At 33.1% G+C, this 19,419-nt stretch overlaps 1 pseudogene; it reads right to left on the reverse strand.

Annotated features, from left to right (window-relative positions):
* Positions 1–2,995: 2,995 nt before the first annotated feature.
* On the reverse strand, positions 2,996–4,957 carry LOC111720031 (annotated as a pseudogene).
* Between the last annotated feature and the right edge of the window lie 14,462 nt (positions 4,958–19,419).

Consider the following 19,419-nt stretch of genomic DNA (forward strand, 5'->3'; position numbering starts at 1 on the left):
GGCTTTAGTCATCTTGGATATAAATGACCTACTGGTTTCTGTCTTTAATTTTTTGTTTGTTTGTTTGTAGAGGCTATTAATTTATTTGTACATTGTTGATATGTCCCAGAGTAAATCCACTCTAACCAGATTTCTATAAAACTTGGGTTCACATTCCTCTCTATTGAATTGAAAATTCAAAGAAACAATAGATTGCTCCTAGTGAATCCATTGGCCAACCTAATTTTTTTAACTGTAGTATCTTGATAAGTATTTTCTTTCTTCCTGGAATATTTAAATAGAATCTTACCCACATAAATGAAATATTTGCAGCATTATCTAGCTTAATATTTTGTCCCATTCTTCCATATCTTACTTAAGTTATAAGCATTATATTTTTTCTCATTCTGCCTTAATTTATGGATAGGGGGATTTATCCAAAACTTTTATCTTCAATCTATTATTAATATGCATTAATTGCATATTTTCTATTGTTTTCCAAATGCAAACAGCAACATATTAATTAGTTATTATTTAAACATTTTGACTAGAAATTTCCTCATAGGCAGTGCAAAGCAGAGGGTAAATCTAGTTGTAAATTAACATTTCATCAAGCAAACTCTGCTCTTGAAGAATTTGGAAAAGTGAGAGACAGATTAACGTTGACTAGAATAATCAGGGAAGATTTCATGAGAAGCAATTATAGAAGATGTACAAAGTCATGAGTTGTTCCTAAGTTGAAAGCTCAAGGCGAACCAGGAAGAACAGCTTAATTGTAACTACTGATAGGCCATCTAATCAAACTGCACTGTACACACACACACACACACACACACACATACACACACACACACACAAAATAAAGGCCCTGCTTAGGCCTGTATAAGTAGAAAGAACAAAAGGGTATGTGACTTCAAGATAGGGTTGAAGCTAAGAAAATCACTGGAAGCTGTACTTCCCATGTATTCTTGATATAGTTGCCAGTCTATTTGCCAAGTAAGGATAATTTCCTTCAGTTCTTGCTTTATTATTAGTGCTCATTGCCACAGCTTACAGATCTGATACAGACAATCAGTATGATTTTGTGAGTTATAGCATCAAGAAGACCTGGGGTTAAACCCTGTGAATAATTTCTAATTGGGTAAGTTACTGTAAGAAAACTCAGTTTCCTTATCTATAAAATCATGTAGTAATTAAACCTAATATGCTTATTTGTGAATAGCAAACCTTAAAGTAACATTTAACTGAACAACTATTATTATTCCAAGAACAGTTAAGACTACAGTTATACTTTGAAGAAAGGTAAAGATTTAAATATTATCCTAATAGATTTTTTTTTTAGTTTCTAAAATCTTAATTATGTAACTATTTATTTTGAATCCAACAAATATTCTCATAGTTACCACAATCCACCAAAAATGCAGTTAGCAAGATAAATAGAATGAAGTAAACTTTGAACAAGCTAAAGTCCTGGTCATAAGCCTAAGGGATTTCCTTTTCTTCATGAGCGTTTGAGGAGTAACTAAAGCATAATTACTCTGACTAAGGGTATGATATGAAATATTTACCATCTTATTCCCATAGCTTCATGCAGCTATACAAGGAACATCAATTAACAGTCCTCAAAATATACTAACATACAGAACCAAAACAGAATTACAAAATGGTGAGAAGAATTTCTCTAACAAAGGGGTTTAATTTTGGATGGCTGAAAATCTTCCTTCACTCCTACGATCAATCTAAGCCCTCAGATGTCAACATGGAGTCCCTGAGGACAAACAAAATTTTAGGGCCTCAAGAAGCCTAATCACCACCTTTAAAAATATAAGGGACTTGAAGGAAGACTTTGCTAGTTAGTCTGTAAATCCATGTGTAGCCAATCCAGTTTATGTAGCTGGACAAAAAAGTTGTGTTATTGTTGTTATTAGTTCAGAAAAGGCAACAACTTGGTGTTCTCTGCAGAAGAATGAATTGATGCTAAAATATGCAATGAGGAGTGAGTCAATATCATGGGTTTCTAAATGCAGCTTAAGAGCTGACTGTTTCCTCTCAGATGACAAACAGACCTTGAGCAGTACTTTTTCCAGCTGGGACAGCTTCTTCATTAGCAGGGCAGCAGGCACAGGACACACCACACATCCAATACAGTGATAATTCCCTGGGGTAGGAATTTCCATTACAACTATGGATAAAACTTTTCTTATTCAAAATGCACAATAAACATTTGATTCATGGAACTATCATACTTTTTTCTTCACTGAAAACGAAGAAAAGAAATATTAAACCATCTTAAAAATAACTACACTATATCATGTAGGATTTTTAGAATACTATCTTTCATGGGTTATCTAGTGTTTAAAACCAAAAAATATATATCTTTGGGTTTGCCATCTTTATTCACACATACAATAAATCTTTTGGAGAATAAATATTTATTTCTTAGTTCACTACACAACATTAAAACATATCATCTGTGTTCTTTCTGATGTAACTCCAATAAATTCCTTTTATGCTCATTTATTTTTATAAGAATGTCATCTTGTACTATGTCAATATCTGTTTTATTTCATTTTACTTCATATACTCCAAAGAAAATTGCAGTTTTCTTTAAAAAGTTAGCTATTTCTTCTGTAAATTCAGTACCTTGATATTTACAGTGAGTCTTTTAGTTGAGGAAAAAAAGCTATTCTAACTGAGGTGTAAAGTGATTAACAATGGAAAATGATAGAACTGAAATGCAACCTTATAGTGTATAAGATATGTTCAACAGAGAGAGAGACATTTAATGAATAAAACAAAACATTTGAAATAAAATCTATTGAAAGTAGGCACTGGAGGATCAATAGGGAGCCTGGGCACAGAGCACATTAAGAAAAGGCCCAATTTATAATGTTTGCTCTTTCAAGACATATACAACCCCAGTGTATATGAGGGGTAGATAGTCTACAATAACGTTTTCTATTCTGTCCTTTAGTACTAATGACTGCAAAGCACCTAACAAAATTTTTCTTTTAATCTAAATCTTTTCTTGTTGACAGATATCCTTTGTGAAATCTGAGCATTTGGTGTTTCCTCCCAATCTTTTGTGAAGCTCTTTCCATCTTTAATTGTTGCACAGTCGGTGATCTCCATTTTTGCCATGTAGTCACACGTTTCCATGTGCTACACCATTGTCACAACACTCAGAAGCAGGGCAATAGAATTGGCTGTGTCCTTCCCATCAATGTCTGGGATAGTTCTGTGAACCATGTAAAAAACTGTGACTTGTTGGCAACAATGTTTCCACTCAATGTGACATAAAGGATGTCCTAATGCAAGTTTGACATCACAAGAAGATCATCTGGGAGTGATCTTGTGCCATATTGAAACATGCAGTATCAAGATACATCACTTTAATTTCTTATCTTTACAGTTTTCTGTAACTTTCCAGCACTTTTGGAGAAAAAACTCATCTGACATTTGCCTGATATTTGCTTTGTGCACAGCAGTCTCATTGCTTTGATGATTGTTCCTAGCATACTCAAAAGACATATTTGACATTACTAATTCAGTGATGAGTTTGATACTCTGTATAACACCTCAACAATTGTATGCTCAATGCATTTTAATCTTCTTTGGTATTCTCCCAAATTGTGACACACACACACACACACACACACACACACACACACCCCACATACACACACACACACACACACACACACATATATATATGAGGAGTTTTTTGTGGAGATATGGATATAAAGGTGTGGAAAGATCAAAAATTTTACAAAGCAGTGGATTTACGGAAGGATGTCAAACTACTATTGGTGTCTTTAAGGGATCTTTCAGTCTTTTCTTGGTTTTGTTTATAGATTCTTTGGTGTCAGAAGGAATCTTCCACTTTCCTACAGGCTCTTTAATGGCAGTGATATTCTTCTCTTCTCACTGAATGGGTGCTTTAGCAAGATTAAAATAAACAAACAAGAAAACCCAAATCTTCATAAGAGAAACTGAGATTTATGGTCCAATAATTTCTGTTCTTTTAGGATTAAGGTCACTGTGTTTGTAACACCTCAGATCAACTGTTTTGGGTTGTTGAAGGCCCCAGGAGCTGAAATATCTTCATATTGGGGTGGATCATTACATCTGCTCCTCAAGCCCTGCAGGAGGGAAGGCAGGAGGCCAAGATATTCCCTTTTCCTGCTAATTAATTTTCAATAAAAGACAAATCTTATATTAAAGACATTCTGAGCTCCTCATTTGTTTTCCTGTTCTCATTTGGGTCAAATTCCAGTCACTGGCTTTAACTGCAAGGTTTTCTGTGTTTTATGCTCTGGTAATCCCAAAGATCCACTGTGCATCCTCAGTCCTTCCAAATCAGTACTCTAGAGAACAGGAGGGAAAAAATGCATTCAGTTAAGTACCATCATCTGTATGTCTTTTTGCTCCATATGGTCCATTTGATGATTATTACAGGTCTCTGCTCTACAATCATTCATGCACAAATTTTTCCTAAGGCATACCTTGTGTGTGACTAACAACCATGGAACATAGCCTATTATTACTGAGCATTTACAATGCATATAGCACTTAATCACCTCGACTCTTCCCTACCAACTGCAGAGAGCATAACAACATGCCCTCCAGAGCTATAAGAACAGAAACCCCTTATTTTGTAACGTTTGGGGCCTTCCTGCTTGAACCATTTGCATCCTTGGATTTGAATGGAGAATCACTTTTCTCTAATTAGTGGCCTTTTGTGGTCAGTTACTCCTTTGAGGAAAGAGAAGTCAGAAGCTGAGAGACCTGGCACAGTTTATATATAGACTAGGCAGAGTATCAGATACATCTAGGAGTGAAGTCATATGATTTTGCCTCCATCCTGTCCTCAAACAGAGTTGAAACATGAAAGTCACAAAAGCAGTCTTGCAGAGAGCTGCTGCTATTATCTACAGGTACCTGAAGTGTCTTCTTCCTTTTCGGTTAAGGAGGCCATTTAGTGAAGTGGGAGGGAAACAATAAGGCTTCCATAATAGTTATGTTGCCAACTTTTTGCAATTGCAGGTGAATCTGTCACTTTCTATTTGTGTGACCTTGGGCAACTCATTAAAATTCTTTTATTCTGTTTCTTCATTTGTAAAGTGAAGGGGTTGAATTGAATGCTCACTAAATTCCCCTAAATTAAAATCTATTACTTTAGGGATCCCTAAACCCTTACTATCTGTTTCCTCATAGATTAAATGTATAATAATGTCTACACATGATATAATTATATGTTGGGATATACTTTCATGGCTTTGGGTCAATAGATTTAATACAGTTAACATTCAACATGTAGAACATGAACAACATGGTAGGAATATCCAATCATTGTAAGAAAAATGTTTTGTAAATGTCAAAGCCCTCTAGAAAAATGAGTTGTTCTAAGTTAACAAAATTTATTTTGGGTAGACTTTCACATATTTATTTATGTTACTAAGAAGCTAGAAGGCACAATGGGTGGAATACTGATTCAAATCTGTCCTCAGATATTTAATAATTGTGTGATCACAGGCAAGTGACAACTTCAGTTTTCTTATTTATGAAATTCAGATAATAATAGCATTTACCTTTAGTTTTTAGGATCAGCTGAGATAATATAGATAAAACACTAATCAAATATTGTAAATTTTATATAAATATTAATATATTGTAATAATAATAATAAATATTTTTAGTCCTAGAGTAAAGAAGACACGAGTTCAAATCCTGTCTCAGAAATTTAATACCTATGTGATCTAGGTAAGCCACTTAAACTCTGTTTCTCTTAGTTTCCTCAACTGTAAAACAAAGATAATGATAGCACTTCCAGGATTATTATGAGAATCAAATGAGATAAAATTTACAAAAATCACTTAGCACAGTACCCAACAATGTCCTATTTGTCTGTCTGTCTGTCTATCTATCTATCTATCTATCTACCTACCTACCCATCTATCTATCTATCTATCTGTCCATCCATCTATCCATCCATCCATCCATCCTCCATCTATCCATGCATTCATGCATCCATCCATCTACCTATCATCTATGTCTCTTTCTGTCTCTCTCTCTCTCTCTCTCTCTCTCTCTCTCTCTCTATTTGGAATAGGTAACAACAAGCCTTAGCTATGAAAAATCTCACATATTCACTCATTTGTGTAGCACATTATGTTAATTTGTTTTATTATTAAATATACCTCTGAATGGGAACTTTAGGCAAGGACAATCCTTATGGGAAGGAAAATGAATTTTTCCAGGAAAGGGGGAAGAACTCATTTTAGGCTTTTTGTTTTGTTTTGTTTTGTTTATAAAGAGCTTGGGAGAAAAAACAAAACAGAGATATCACTGAACATTTCATTACTTTTAAATAAATGTCTTATTAGAACAAATAGCCTATAAGTCACCGTGACAAGTAGAGAACTTGTGTCCAGTATAATATACTAACTGAATTAAGCTCAATCTAATTCAATGATCATCTAAGTGCTTTTTTTTTTTACCATATATGAGAATTTTTTCTCATATAAGAGCTATTTTGTTACCATATATGAGAATACAAAGTCAAAAATAAACAGTCCTTGCCCTCATGCCAATTACATGCTATCAAAGGAAATAAGGTGTTGATGTAAAAGTATGTACTAAAATATGTGCAAAAGCTGAGGTTCCTGGTGTAAATAGACACTGTGAATATTATTAATTAATCATCATTACCAATTCTCTTCTAACTCATTTGTAGGGAGAATATAATCTTGAAATCTGGTTTTTAGTACTTTGGCAAAATACTAGTGTGAACAATAATGTCCTCCTCCAACTTCCTTTTTATGTATGATCTTCCCCCATTAGAATTTAAGCTCCTTGAGGCCAGGGACTGTCCTTTTTGTTTGTATTTTATCCCCACATAGTAAATTCTTAATAAATGCTTTTTAAACCTACCTGCTAATGGCAATCATGAATCTGTCATTATATTCATCATTTTGGACTTCTTTGCAGCATTTGACACTTGGTCACCTTCTCTCCCTGGATGTTCTCTCCATTAAGGGTTTTTATAATTATGCTTTCTCTTGGATTTCCTCCTACCTGATATTCTACCCCTTTCTAAATTTTTTTCCTATATCATCATAAATATATTGTACCCATATTTGTGAATACAACCTAAGAATTTGTCCTAGATCTTTTTTCTACTTTTTCTTATTACATTATATTATTTGTTAAACATAATGCGTAGCACATACTATGTGTTTAATAAATATTTATAAATGTTAATTCTGTTTTCTACATGATCTATCTCAGGGAGCTCAGAAGATCCCATAGATTCAATTAGCATCCTTGTTCAGATAATTTTCTGATCTCTCCATACAGCCTTAGTCTTTTGCTGGACTAGGTTTCTATATGCATTTCAAACTTAATATATCTTAAAGAGATAGCATTCTCCTTCCCTCAACTTCATGCATTTTCTAGCTTCTGTCAGGGCTAACACTATTCTTTTATTCACCCAGGAGTGTAATGTTGGAATTATCCTTAACTCCTCTTTCTTCCTCACTTAATTTATCCAATTGTTTGCTTCATTTAATTAATTTTACCTCCACCATAAATCACATATCCATTCATTTCTCCCTGTTCATTCTGCACTACCCTCATTCCAGGGATAAAGAGAAAGACACACATTATTGTATCTTATTTATATAATATCTGCTGTGAGCCAGGTAAATGTTGTGGTAAATGCTTTACAAATATTTTGTCTGATCTTCATAACGGCTCTTAGAGGTGGGTGCTTTTAGAGATACTAACTAGATTTAGCTGCCACCATCTTTCATCTTTTTCATCTAGAGCTGCACTTTTGACTAGTTACCTATATGAAGTTAGTTCTTCATTAACAAGGAAAATCTTTTGCTAAATTCATTTAAAAACATGTATTGAATCTTTATTGTAAAGCATTATGCTGAGAAATAACAAAGATATAAGAAAGAAACCAAGTCCCTTCCTTGAAAGATTTTGCATTCAATAAGATATATAACATGTGCCTAAAAAAGGAAAAGATAGTTTGAAGAAGGAGAATACAACAGCTGGGGAGACTTAAAAATATTCAAACAGGAGGTAGTATCTGATCAGAACTTGAATAGATGCTAGGGATTTTGTGGGAGTTATTTTTTAAAAAGCATGCATTTTATATATGGGAAACCTTCTGTGAAAAGATATAGAAATTGAAGATGGAAATGCCAAGCCTGGGGCAAAACTAATGAAACAGTTTGGCTAAAATATAGGGTTAATGAAACAGATTATTTTGAAATAAATTGGAAAAGCAAGATGGGAGATAGACTATCATGTCGACATTTTTATTTTGGCTTAACAATGCTAGGAAATCACCAAACTTTTTTTCACTTAATAGTGTTTTATTTTTTCCAATTGCATGTAAATATAATTTTCAACATTCATTTTTGTAAGATTTTGAGCTCCAAATTTTTTCTCCTCTTAACTCCTATTCTCTCCTCCCCAAGACAGCAAATAATCTGATGTAGATTATACATGTACAATCATTTTAAAATATTTCAATTTAATCATGTTATAAAAGAAAAAAAAAACAGAACAAAAGGGGAAAACCATGAGGCAAAAAGAATACAAAAAAGTTGTCTTCAGTTGGAAAATTGTTTCAGTATTTCTTTTTGTGGGTTCTGAACTTCTAAAATTTATTTAGAGCCATTATTTGAAGATATTTAAGCAGTTTGGACGACAGTTCAGGTCAGTACCTTTGCCTTTACTCTGCTGTTTTGCCCCCTTCTCTCCTCCCCACCAAAAACTTTACAAACATTTTCAGTATATTTGTGGAATAGAAAGCCAGAATGCAATGAATTTATAAGTAAGAAGTGAATAAATCTAAGCAACAAATATATATGTATATATATATATATATATATATATATATATATCTTTTCTAGAGTTTGTCTATGAAAAGGACAAGATGTATAATATTATTGTATAATGGAAGGTAAGCTCAAGTGAAGGATTTTTTGGAAGGGGGTGAATAGCTTTAAAACATCCCTTCCCCATTTGTTTCTCTAACTGAAGTATTATTTCTTTCTCCTCTAAGAAAATTGAAAGAATATTTTGAGAGAGATAAGATACTATAGCTTAACAATCTTAATGTGAAAGAATTTATCAGATTATTTCCTAATAAGAGCTTTTTATAGGAAAGCAGGGTGAAGAAAAAGAACTATTGGACATGTAAGGCACTATAGAATGGAGAAAAGGGGACAGAATAGAAAGCTAGGGGGAGGAAACCACAATCTGACTACTTTATAGTTGTGTCTATGACTAGCCTTGTTTCTACAATCAGCATCACTATGATAATAATACCATAATTATTGATTATGAGCCTTTGACTATTCTATTCTTATTACTTATTCATGTACTGTAAAATGTAAGATAGATCAAGCACAGTGAGAGTGCTAGAAAATCCCATTAAGCAACTACGTTATTTCATAGAAGTATTTTCCAACAATATCTTAATGTTATTTGAACTCACCGAGTTTAAAATTTTTAATTTATATCAAGGAAGAAAAGAGATTAAAGAACTATAGAATCACGGACTTAGAAATGGGAGGAATATAGGAAGCCATTTACTCCATTTTACAAATGAGGAAAGTGAGACTCATAGAGGTCAAGTTAGTTGACCAATATCATACAGGTAGTAAGCAGCAGAATAAAGATTTGAAACTAATTCTTTGCCTCCAAATTCTGTAATGTTTCCTCTGAAACATACTTCTTTGAACATGATTTCTGGACGGTCACACAGGAGAGAGAAATCTATCTTGGGAATCAGAGACACTGACTTTACACCCCCAGCTCTAATGTTTGTGACTTTTGTGATCTGGAGCAAATCAGTTGACCTCTCCAGGCCTCAGTTTCTTTTTCAATAAAAATGAGAATTATGGATAAGATGACCTTTGAGATCTCTTCCAGCTCTGGATCTATTGCCCTTTAAATAAGTGAACATGGGTTCAAACCTTCTATTTTTAACTTGCTACCTGTCTTGGCTTAGGTATTTAAACGAAATATATGAGTTGGACAAAGTGATTGCTCAGATACCTTTCAGACACCTCTAAATCTATGGTACTAGGAATGCTAATACATGTAATTTCTTTCACTTTGATGAATCTTAAGCATTTTTTAAAATGTAACTTCTGCTTTCTTTTTATGGTTAAAAACAAGCACCTGATGAATGTTAGTTAAGTAGGAAGGAAATTCAATCCAACTAAAAAAAAGGGAATCAAACATTAGACGGCAATGACTGCCAATTTTCAGAAATTGATTTTGTGGGTGTGGAAAGATAATCCTTTTCCCAAGTGTACCAGACTGAACATTTTTGCAAAGGGGTAGGACAGTAGGGCTGAATGAAAAGGCCAAGTATATTGTGGGTTGCTTAAGTTCAAGTCTGCAGGAAGTGATACTGAATAAATCATTTCTAATCCATTTGTCAATTTTGCTGCAATGGCTACAGAATTTAAAATTCTTCCTATAAAGAACCAGCAATATCTAGTTCTATTTGGCTAGCTTTGTGATGGCTAGATATTTTAGTAACATCTGTTTCTACATCTGGCTTCCCTCCTCTCTTTTTCTTAGGAAGAGAGACACAAACACATTTTGGGCATAGATAATGAAAATGGGTTATTTTATGCTGGTTTTTGCTGTCCAGAATATGAATTGAATACTCTTACTGCAATGTATCCCCTCCCTAACTAGGTAATAAAACATCCATAGAAGTCAACTATTTATGAGTAATTTTTTAAAAAATTACCTTATCCTTCAAGTTAATCTTCTAATGATCCAAAAAGTTTGGATGAGTCGTCCATTATTTAAATCTTTACTACTTGCCTGAATACTTTTGGCAAGGGTTTTGTAATATCAGCAGGAAAATAGGAAATGAGTTGGAAATATTAATAATATTAGAAAACAGTATTTAGGTGCTTTATCTTCTCATGACTTTCATATTAAATCATAATAATCTAAAACTATAGCACTATAAAAAGAAGGAAAGGGAACATTTTAAAATAATGTACAAACCAGATATGTCATTAACAGTTGAGAGTCAGGTTAGGTAACCTCTCCTGAACTTAACTGCTTTGTTTAGTCAAGGTTAAACTTGAAATAAGAGGTAGAAAATGGGGATCTTATGCATGGACTGTCTACATTTCTTTCTTTAAAATTCAAAATGAAGACTCCCATGATCATTCAATGGAAGGAATCTCTCAAGATCTTCCAATCTAATCCATTCATGAAAAAATTCATTCATAAACATCATACCCAAAGAGTGACTACAAAGACTTTACTTGAAGAACTTTAGGGGACCCAGTACCTATCCAGGATCTATGCAGTCCATTCCACTTTGGGGTAGCTCTAATTCTTGGGAAAAAAGACTAAATCTTTCTCACTAATGTAGCTACTCTACCAATATTTCTTTTAAAAAGAGTATTTTATTTTTCCAAATATATGCAAAGGTAGTTTTCATACTTCACCTTTGCAAAACCTTGTGTTCCAAATTTTCTCCCCCCCCTCCCTATCTTTCCCAAGCCAGCAAGGACTCTGATATTGATTATACATGTGCAATTCTTCTAAACATATTTCTATATTTGTCAAGCTCTGCAAGAAAAATCAGATGAAAAGGAATAAGAATAATATAATATAGATGCTATTTTATTTGTGTTTTAAAAATGCATTTATTTATTTAATATTTTCCCCAGTTACATTCAAAATAATTTTTCATATTTGTTTTTAAGATTTTTGAGTTTTAGATGCTCTCTCTTATGCTCACCCACAATTAAAAAACCACATGTAAAGTTATGCAAAACATTTCCATAAAATTCAAGTTGTGAAAGAAAACACCCTATCCTAAGGAAAACAAAACTCCTCAAGAAAAATTAAGTTAAGAAGAGAGAGAGAGAGAGAGAGAGAGAGAGAGAGAGAGAGAGAGAGAGAGAGAGAGAGAAATAGAGAGTACTTCAATCTGTATTCAGCCACAATCAGTTCCTTCTCTGGATATGGATAGGCGTTTTTATCATAAGTACTTCAGAGTAGTTAGCAAAGTCATTCACAACTGATCATTTCAGAACATTGCTATTATTTTGTATAGTAATTTCACTTTGTTCATGGAAGACTTTCAAGGTTTTTTTTTTCTTGAGAGCATGCTGATCAGCATTTCCTACAGATATTCCATTACAACACATACCACAATTTTTGAGCCATTCCCCAATTGATGGACATTCCCTCGATTTCCATTTATTTTTTGCCTGAGAAGAGAGCTGCTATGAATATTTTTTGTACATATAGGTCATTTTTTCTGTTTTTCCCCCTCAAATTTCTTTTGGTATTTATGCCTAGTATAAATGTTGTTAGATCACAGGATATGAATGAAATTATATTCATTGGGCACAGATCATATCTTTTGATCATTATCATTTGGGGGCATGGATCTTATGTTTTATAAATTTGATTCAGTTTCCTCTATGTTTGAGAAATGAAGCCTCATCAGAGAAACTTGCTTTGAATTTTTTTCACACTTACTATTGCTAATTGTATTTCCCCCATTTATTCTCTTTCTCCTTTCCTCCTGTCCCTCCTCAAAAGTATTTGCTACTGACTACTCTCTCCCATAATTTGCTTCTCTTTTATCACCTTCTCCTCCCTTCCCATATATCATTCCTCTCCTATTTTCCTGCAGGCTAAGATAGATTAATATATCCCTGTTGAGTATGTATGTTATTTCCTATTTGAGCCAATTCTGATGAATAAGGTTTGTTCACTTCCCCTTTCCTCTCCCTCTTCTCCTCCACTATAAAATTTTTTCTTGCTTCTTTTTTATGGCAGACAATTTGCACCATTCCATTTCTCCTTTTTTCCCTTTCTCCCAGTACATTCTTCTCTCATCTCTTAATTTCATCATTTAGAAAAATATTATCCTTCTATATTCAACTCATATCTGTGCCCTCTGTCTATATATGTACTCCTAATTGTCATAATAATGAGAAAGTTTTAATGAATTTCAAGTATCATCCTCCCATATAGGAATGCAAACAAATAAATCTTATTAAGTCCCTTATGATAGCATTTTCCTAATTACTTCCTTATGCTTCTCCAGAGTCCAATATTTGAAAATCAAAATTTCCATTCAGTTGTGGTCTTTTCATCACAAATGCTTGAAAATCCTCTATTTCATTGAATGACCACATTTTCTGCTGAAGGATTATGCTCAGTTTTTCTGGGTAGGTGATTCTTTGTTCCATTGCTCTCTAGAATATTATATTCCAAGCCCTTAGGTTCTTTAATGTTGAAGTTGTTAAATCTTGTTATAGCCTGGAACTCCCAGGTCAAGGAGAAAATATTGCCAGTGTCCAGAAACACTTCAAGTATAGCAGAGCCACAGTCAGGATAATACAAGTTGGGAGTTTTCATTTGGGGATCTCTTTCAGAAGGTAATTGATGGATTCATTCAATTTCTCTTTTTCCTCTGGTTCTAGAGTATCAGGACAGTTTTCCTTGATGATTTCTTGAAAGATGATGTCCAGGCTCTTTTATTGATCATGATTTTCAGGTAGACCAATAATTTTAAAATAATCTCTTCTGGATTGTTTTTCCAATGAGATATTTCACATTCTTTAATTTTTTTTGGTTTTGCTTTATTGTATCTTGATTTTTCATAAAGTCATTAGTTTCCAAGCTTCCATTTGCTCATTTTTAAGGAATCATTTTCGTCGGTGAGCTTTTGTACCTCCTTTCCCAACTGATCAATTTTGGTTTTTAATGCATTTTTCTCTTCATTAGCTTGTTGTATTTCCTGTTGTACTTTTCTCTCATCTTTCCTTAATTTTTCCTCTCTCTTATTTGATTTTCAAAGTCCCTTTGAAGCTCTTCCATAACCTCAGCCTAATTCTTATTTTTCTTGGAGGCTTTGGATGTATGAGCTTTGATTTTGTTATCATCTTCTGGGTATGTGTTTTGCATTTCTTTGTCACTATAATAACTTTCAATAGTCAGAAACTTTTTTTGTTGTCTGCTCATTTTCCTAGCCTGTTACTCTGATTTCGAGTCTGATAAATTGGACTCTATTTCCAGGATGGAGGGTATACTGTCTCAAATTTTAGTGGTGTTGTGCAGTTATTTTCAGAGATCCTTTTAGGAACTTGACCACAAACAAGCTTATCTTCCCTGGAGCTGTTAGGTATATCCCACCCCACTGGGGCTGTAAGATCTAGTGTGCTGGTTGAAGCTGGGACTGCACAAAAGACTCCCATGTCTTTATCACAAACTCTCTGTTTATCTTCTGAGTCCTCTCTGGTGTCCCGGGGCTGAGAGGTCCAGAAGCCTCCAGTACCACTGCTGATTCAGAGGTCCTGCCTTGATGACTCTGGGTTCCAGAAAGGATTGTGGGCTGGGCTCCCACTCTGATTATACAGACCTTTTCTGCTGACCTCTCTGGTCATCTTTGGTGTCTCTGGGCTGAGAGGTCTGGAAGCCATCAGTACTGCCACTGATTCAGAGGTGGGGCCTAGACTGGGGCTGGACCAGAGTGCAGGACTGCACTGGCATACCCTGTACCAGAACTGCATGCTGGACTCCCACTGGACTCCCACACCCACCTTTTTTGCTGGGCTTTTAAGTTTCCTTTGACTGAAAAATGTTCTAATACATCTTTTCGGATATTCTGGTGCTCTAACATTGTTTAGAGTCATTATTTAAAGGAATTTGGAACAGTTTGGGGGAGAGGTTGGGCAAGTTCTTGATATATATATATATATATATATACATATATATATTTTCCAATATATAAAGGAGTTCCAATAAAATGTGATTTATTAAATCTACTTATCAGAACTGGAATAATAGATAGAGTACCTATCTGGAGCCAGAGACACCTGGGTTTAAACCCTGATCACAGCACCCTTGGTTTTGTTACTTAGGCAAATTACGTTGTCCCAGTCAATTCTATAAAGCTATAAGTTACAGCAAGTTATTGGTGGAGAAAATTTGCACATGGGGTGTTTCACATACTTCTAAAATTCTAGTCAAATATGCCTCCTGTCCCTCAAATTGAAAAATAACAACAACAATAATCTAGTCCTAAAAAATAAACAATTCAACTCTGTGAATCTGTTTGTATGCTAAGATTTTAATGTAGAAATGTAAGCAATGGGTGTTTGACAATCAGTTGCCCTCAGGAACTTGCTTTAAAAGCAGAGGCAACTTGTGTCCAAATTTGTGATCCCATTTGTATTTTTCTAGGCAAAGATACTGGAGTGATTTGCCATTTCCTTCTCTAGCTCATTTTATAAATTCCTCTATATTGCTTTCTTATAATCATTTAATTATCACTACATAAACATGGCAGAATGTATTCTCTATTGTAAGGTTCCTTCCAACATTATTATGACTATCAAAAGAATGAAGAATTCGCCACATAAAATGAGAAGAAGAATCCATGTAGAAAGCCTTATGAAAAGCAATGAGATTTCATTATTCAATTTATCAAAAATTAAAGTTAGAAGACGGGGTTAATTTGGTATATGAGATGCATTGTAAATATCAGCTCATTTGCTCTCTCAACGTCCAAATAAGATGTGGTTATTTTTTAACCCCATTTATTATAGTGAACAATAACATAGAGGAGTCAAAATAACTTTCTACCAGCTGAGTGACAAAGCTCCTGCTTCTTGACTTTTGATATGGTGGCCTATTCACTAACAGTAATGATTAGTAAAGTATTATAGTCTTTCATATTTTGCCCCATATTTAGGTCCAGTCTCTTTTTAAGGTTGATAAAGAAAAGAAGTTTGAAATGAACTTTCGTAGGGCCTATGATGTTTGATAGATAAAAGAATCAAATCTTTTTTCATCCTTTGGACCTAGACTGGGGGAAGTGAAAAAAATGTCAACATTCTACATCTCAAGACAACATCTCATCACAAGTAAGAAAGAAAGCCTAGAGCTACAAATGTACAAATGATAGATTGTAGTGAATTCCACTTATTCAAACATTGATTATAAATGGGGAAGAAGAGGGAAAATTGGGGTGTGGGGGTGTGATTGTAAGAGGTTGGCAAAAATATATAACTCAGACCAGATATTTTAAAAATCAAGACTTAGTTTAGAGCTTTGTAGTGAAACCCAAAGCCAGGTACATTTTGCATGATTTGAGTTTTCATTATGAAAATTTTGTAGAATTCTATTGCTGACAGCTGTTGGTCAATCACACATCATGTTATAAATCCATACCTTCTGTTCTACAATCAAAACCATGGCCATTGCAGAGGAAATGAAAGAAAACATACTTCACCTCCAGGTCTCTTTCAATCATGATCTCATATCATTAAACTGATATTAATTTCCTAGAAAGAGAAGGGTTGATTCAATGAGGTAACTAAACAGGGAAGACAGACTTGCAGAGGATTATCATCTTTAGTAGTATAACTATTGAAAAGATAACTTCACCACTGAGGATAGACTCACAACTAGAAATATGAAATTCAATTACATTTCTGTTCCAGGAAATATGACTTAACTTGGAGGTTTTTTTAAAATTTGTTTTTAATAAATGACATAAAAAAGAACCAAGATTATTAGTGTTATTAGTGACATCTTTAAATTTATTTCCATTTACAGGAGTAAATTCCAAGGAAAAAAGTGAATATTTTTATATGCAACTTAAGTCTAATGTTTCTCTCATAATGATATTTCTCAATGATTTATTTTAAAAAGGAGGAAAATGCTCTGTTTTTATACTATGTATAAATAAAACCAATAATTTAGGCATTTATTTAGGCAAGTAATTAGTCTCTTTAATGATAAAATAGACTAATCTTGAAACTAAAAGTTCAACAACCCTCTATAAAATTAAAAATAATAAAATAATTGATGGCTACATTATTAAATTATTAAATAAATTAAATTATTAAAATTATTATGAACCATATAAAATATAACAGACTAGGTGGAGAGAAAAAGGATTCAGGCTAAAGTTCATAAATACCCAAGATTACTATTCCATATGTTAAAATATAAAATTCTCCATTTTAGAAAAAACAGTAAAAACTAGAATGTGGGACTTTTTGAGAAACAAACTTAAGAAATCAAAAAGGAGTCATATATAATTTTGTGGCTTTATACAAATGATCAAATGTATTAAAAGTTTATTATGTGCAAGGCATGTCCTAAGAAGAGGGAAAACACAAAGCAACACATAGGTCCTGCACTTAAGGACTGCCATTTTTGTAGTCTAATAAGTGGCACTTATCACACATAGTGATAATGTCCATTTTGTTGTTGTTGTTGTTTGTTATTTTCTTTTGTTTTTCCAGTTAGGAACTCCCCTCTATATGGGAACTATATTACCAATGCAGATCATAGATCAATAGAGCATTTCTTGACATTGAATTTGTGATATAGTTCAGTACTGTCAGATGTGTATGATTCAAATGTGAGAGAGCTTGACTCTTTTCATTTACTGTATTGCTTTCTAAAACTGTGCTTTAGTTACTTATATTACAGAAAAGATAAATGATCTGTCCAGGACACACAACTATGAGACCAAAAAAAAGAAACTTCTGAATTCTTGTCTTTTGGATCTAAAAAAAAAAAATCTGCATTTATTTCAGTACTTTGCTTGTCAGTGAGTTGCTTCTCATGTTAAAATCTTTAGTTAACAATTTGGTCAATAAAATGAAAATAATGCTTAGAGTATTGTTGTTACAATGCATGTATATAAATAAAATATATAGTTACACATATTAGACATTTTTTATTATCTACTTTCCATAAAAATGGTGCTAATAATACCTCACAAAAAGTTGGAATGAAATAATTTCCCAGTGCAAGAGAACGTAGGAGGACTTAAGGAAAGGTCTGCCTCACTTGAATAAAAGGGGATCATAGTGTGACATAGATGACTAGCAGGAGGCTTTAAACCACTGCATAGATCAAAGCTTCTTTTCTGGTTTGATGTGATTTTTCTTGTACAGCAAGATAATTGTATAAATATATGGATATATTTGAGTTAACAAGTATTTCTACCATGTTTAACATATATTAAACTGCTTGCCATCTAGGCGAGGTGGGGGAGAAGAGGAGGAAAACTGGAAAACAATGTTTTGCAAGGGCTAATGTTGCAGAATTATCTATGTATATGTTTTGAAATATAAAAAGCTTTAATAAAATTTTGGATCAATAAAATCAATAGAATGAAAAAATGAAAGAAAATCAGATGTACTCCTTTGTGCAAACAATTAATCTGAAAAATATATGCAGGAGACATAGTTTAAGAATTACTAAATTACTAGACTATTCTATCAAACATTTAAAGAACAATTAATTCCAAAATTATGTAAACTATTTGGAAAAATAAATTAAGAAGGAGTCCAGCCAAATATCTTCTGTGACACAGATATGGTATTGATACCTAAACCAAGAAGAGCCAAAACAGAGAAAGAAAATTACTGATCATTCTCCATAATGAATATTGATGCAAATTTTAAATAAAATATTAGCAAAGAGATTATAGCAATTTATTAACAGAATAATACACTACAACCAAGTGGAATTTATGCCAGGAATGTAGGGCTGGTTCAATATGAAGAAAACTATTACTGTAATTAAATTACCAGTATCAAAAATAAAAAGGGCAAACATCTCCAATGAAGAGAAAGTTACAGCAATAATTAGAAGCTATTTTGCCCAACTGCATGCCAGTAAATCAAACAATATAATTTAAATGAGTTAAAAAAATACATTTTGATCATATTAAAATAAAATGAAATAAAACTTTAAAACTCAACCCCATTTTAGAAAAGAAATTGAACAAGCTAATAATAAAATCCCTAAGAAAAAAATATCCAGATCTATTTGAATTTATAAGTGAATTCTACCAAATATTTAAAGAACAATTTATTTTGATACTATATAGATAGGAAAATAGACATAGTAAAAAAGTTGTATCAAATTTCTTTTATGACACAAATGTGCTGCTGATACCTAAGCAAGGAAGAGTCAAAACAAAATTGTTGATCAATTTTCTTAATGGATATTGTTACCGAAATTTTAAATAAACTATTAGCAAAAATGTTGTAATAATTTATCACCAATATAATGCATTATGACCAGGTGGGTCTCACACTAAGAATACAGGGCTTTGTTCAATATTAGGAAAAAATTAGTAAAATTGATGATATCAACAAAACCCACCAAAAATCATATGATTATCTCAATAGATGCTGAGAAAGCTTTTGAGAAAACACAGTGTCCATTTATATTAAAAAAAAAAAAAGCACTAAGAACATAGGAATAAAATGATCAGTAGTAGATATCTAAAATCATCACCTAGAATGATCTTTCATGGGGAACAATTAGAAACCCTCCTAATGAGATGAGGGGTAAAACAAGGATGCACATTATCATCTCTAT

The sequence above is a fragment of the Sarcophilus harrisii genome, chromosome 3, assembly GCF_902635505.1.
Source record: "Sarcophilus harrisii chromosome 3, mSarHar1.11, whole genome shotgun sequence".
In the NCBI taxonomy this organism is placed as follows: Eukaryota; Metazoa; Chordata; class Mammalia; order Dasyuromorphia; family Dasyuridae; genus Sarcophilus; species Sarcophilus harrisii.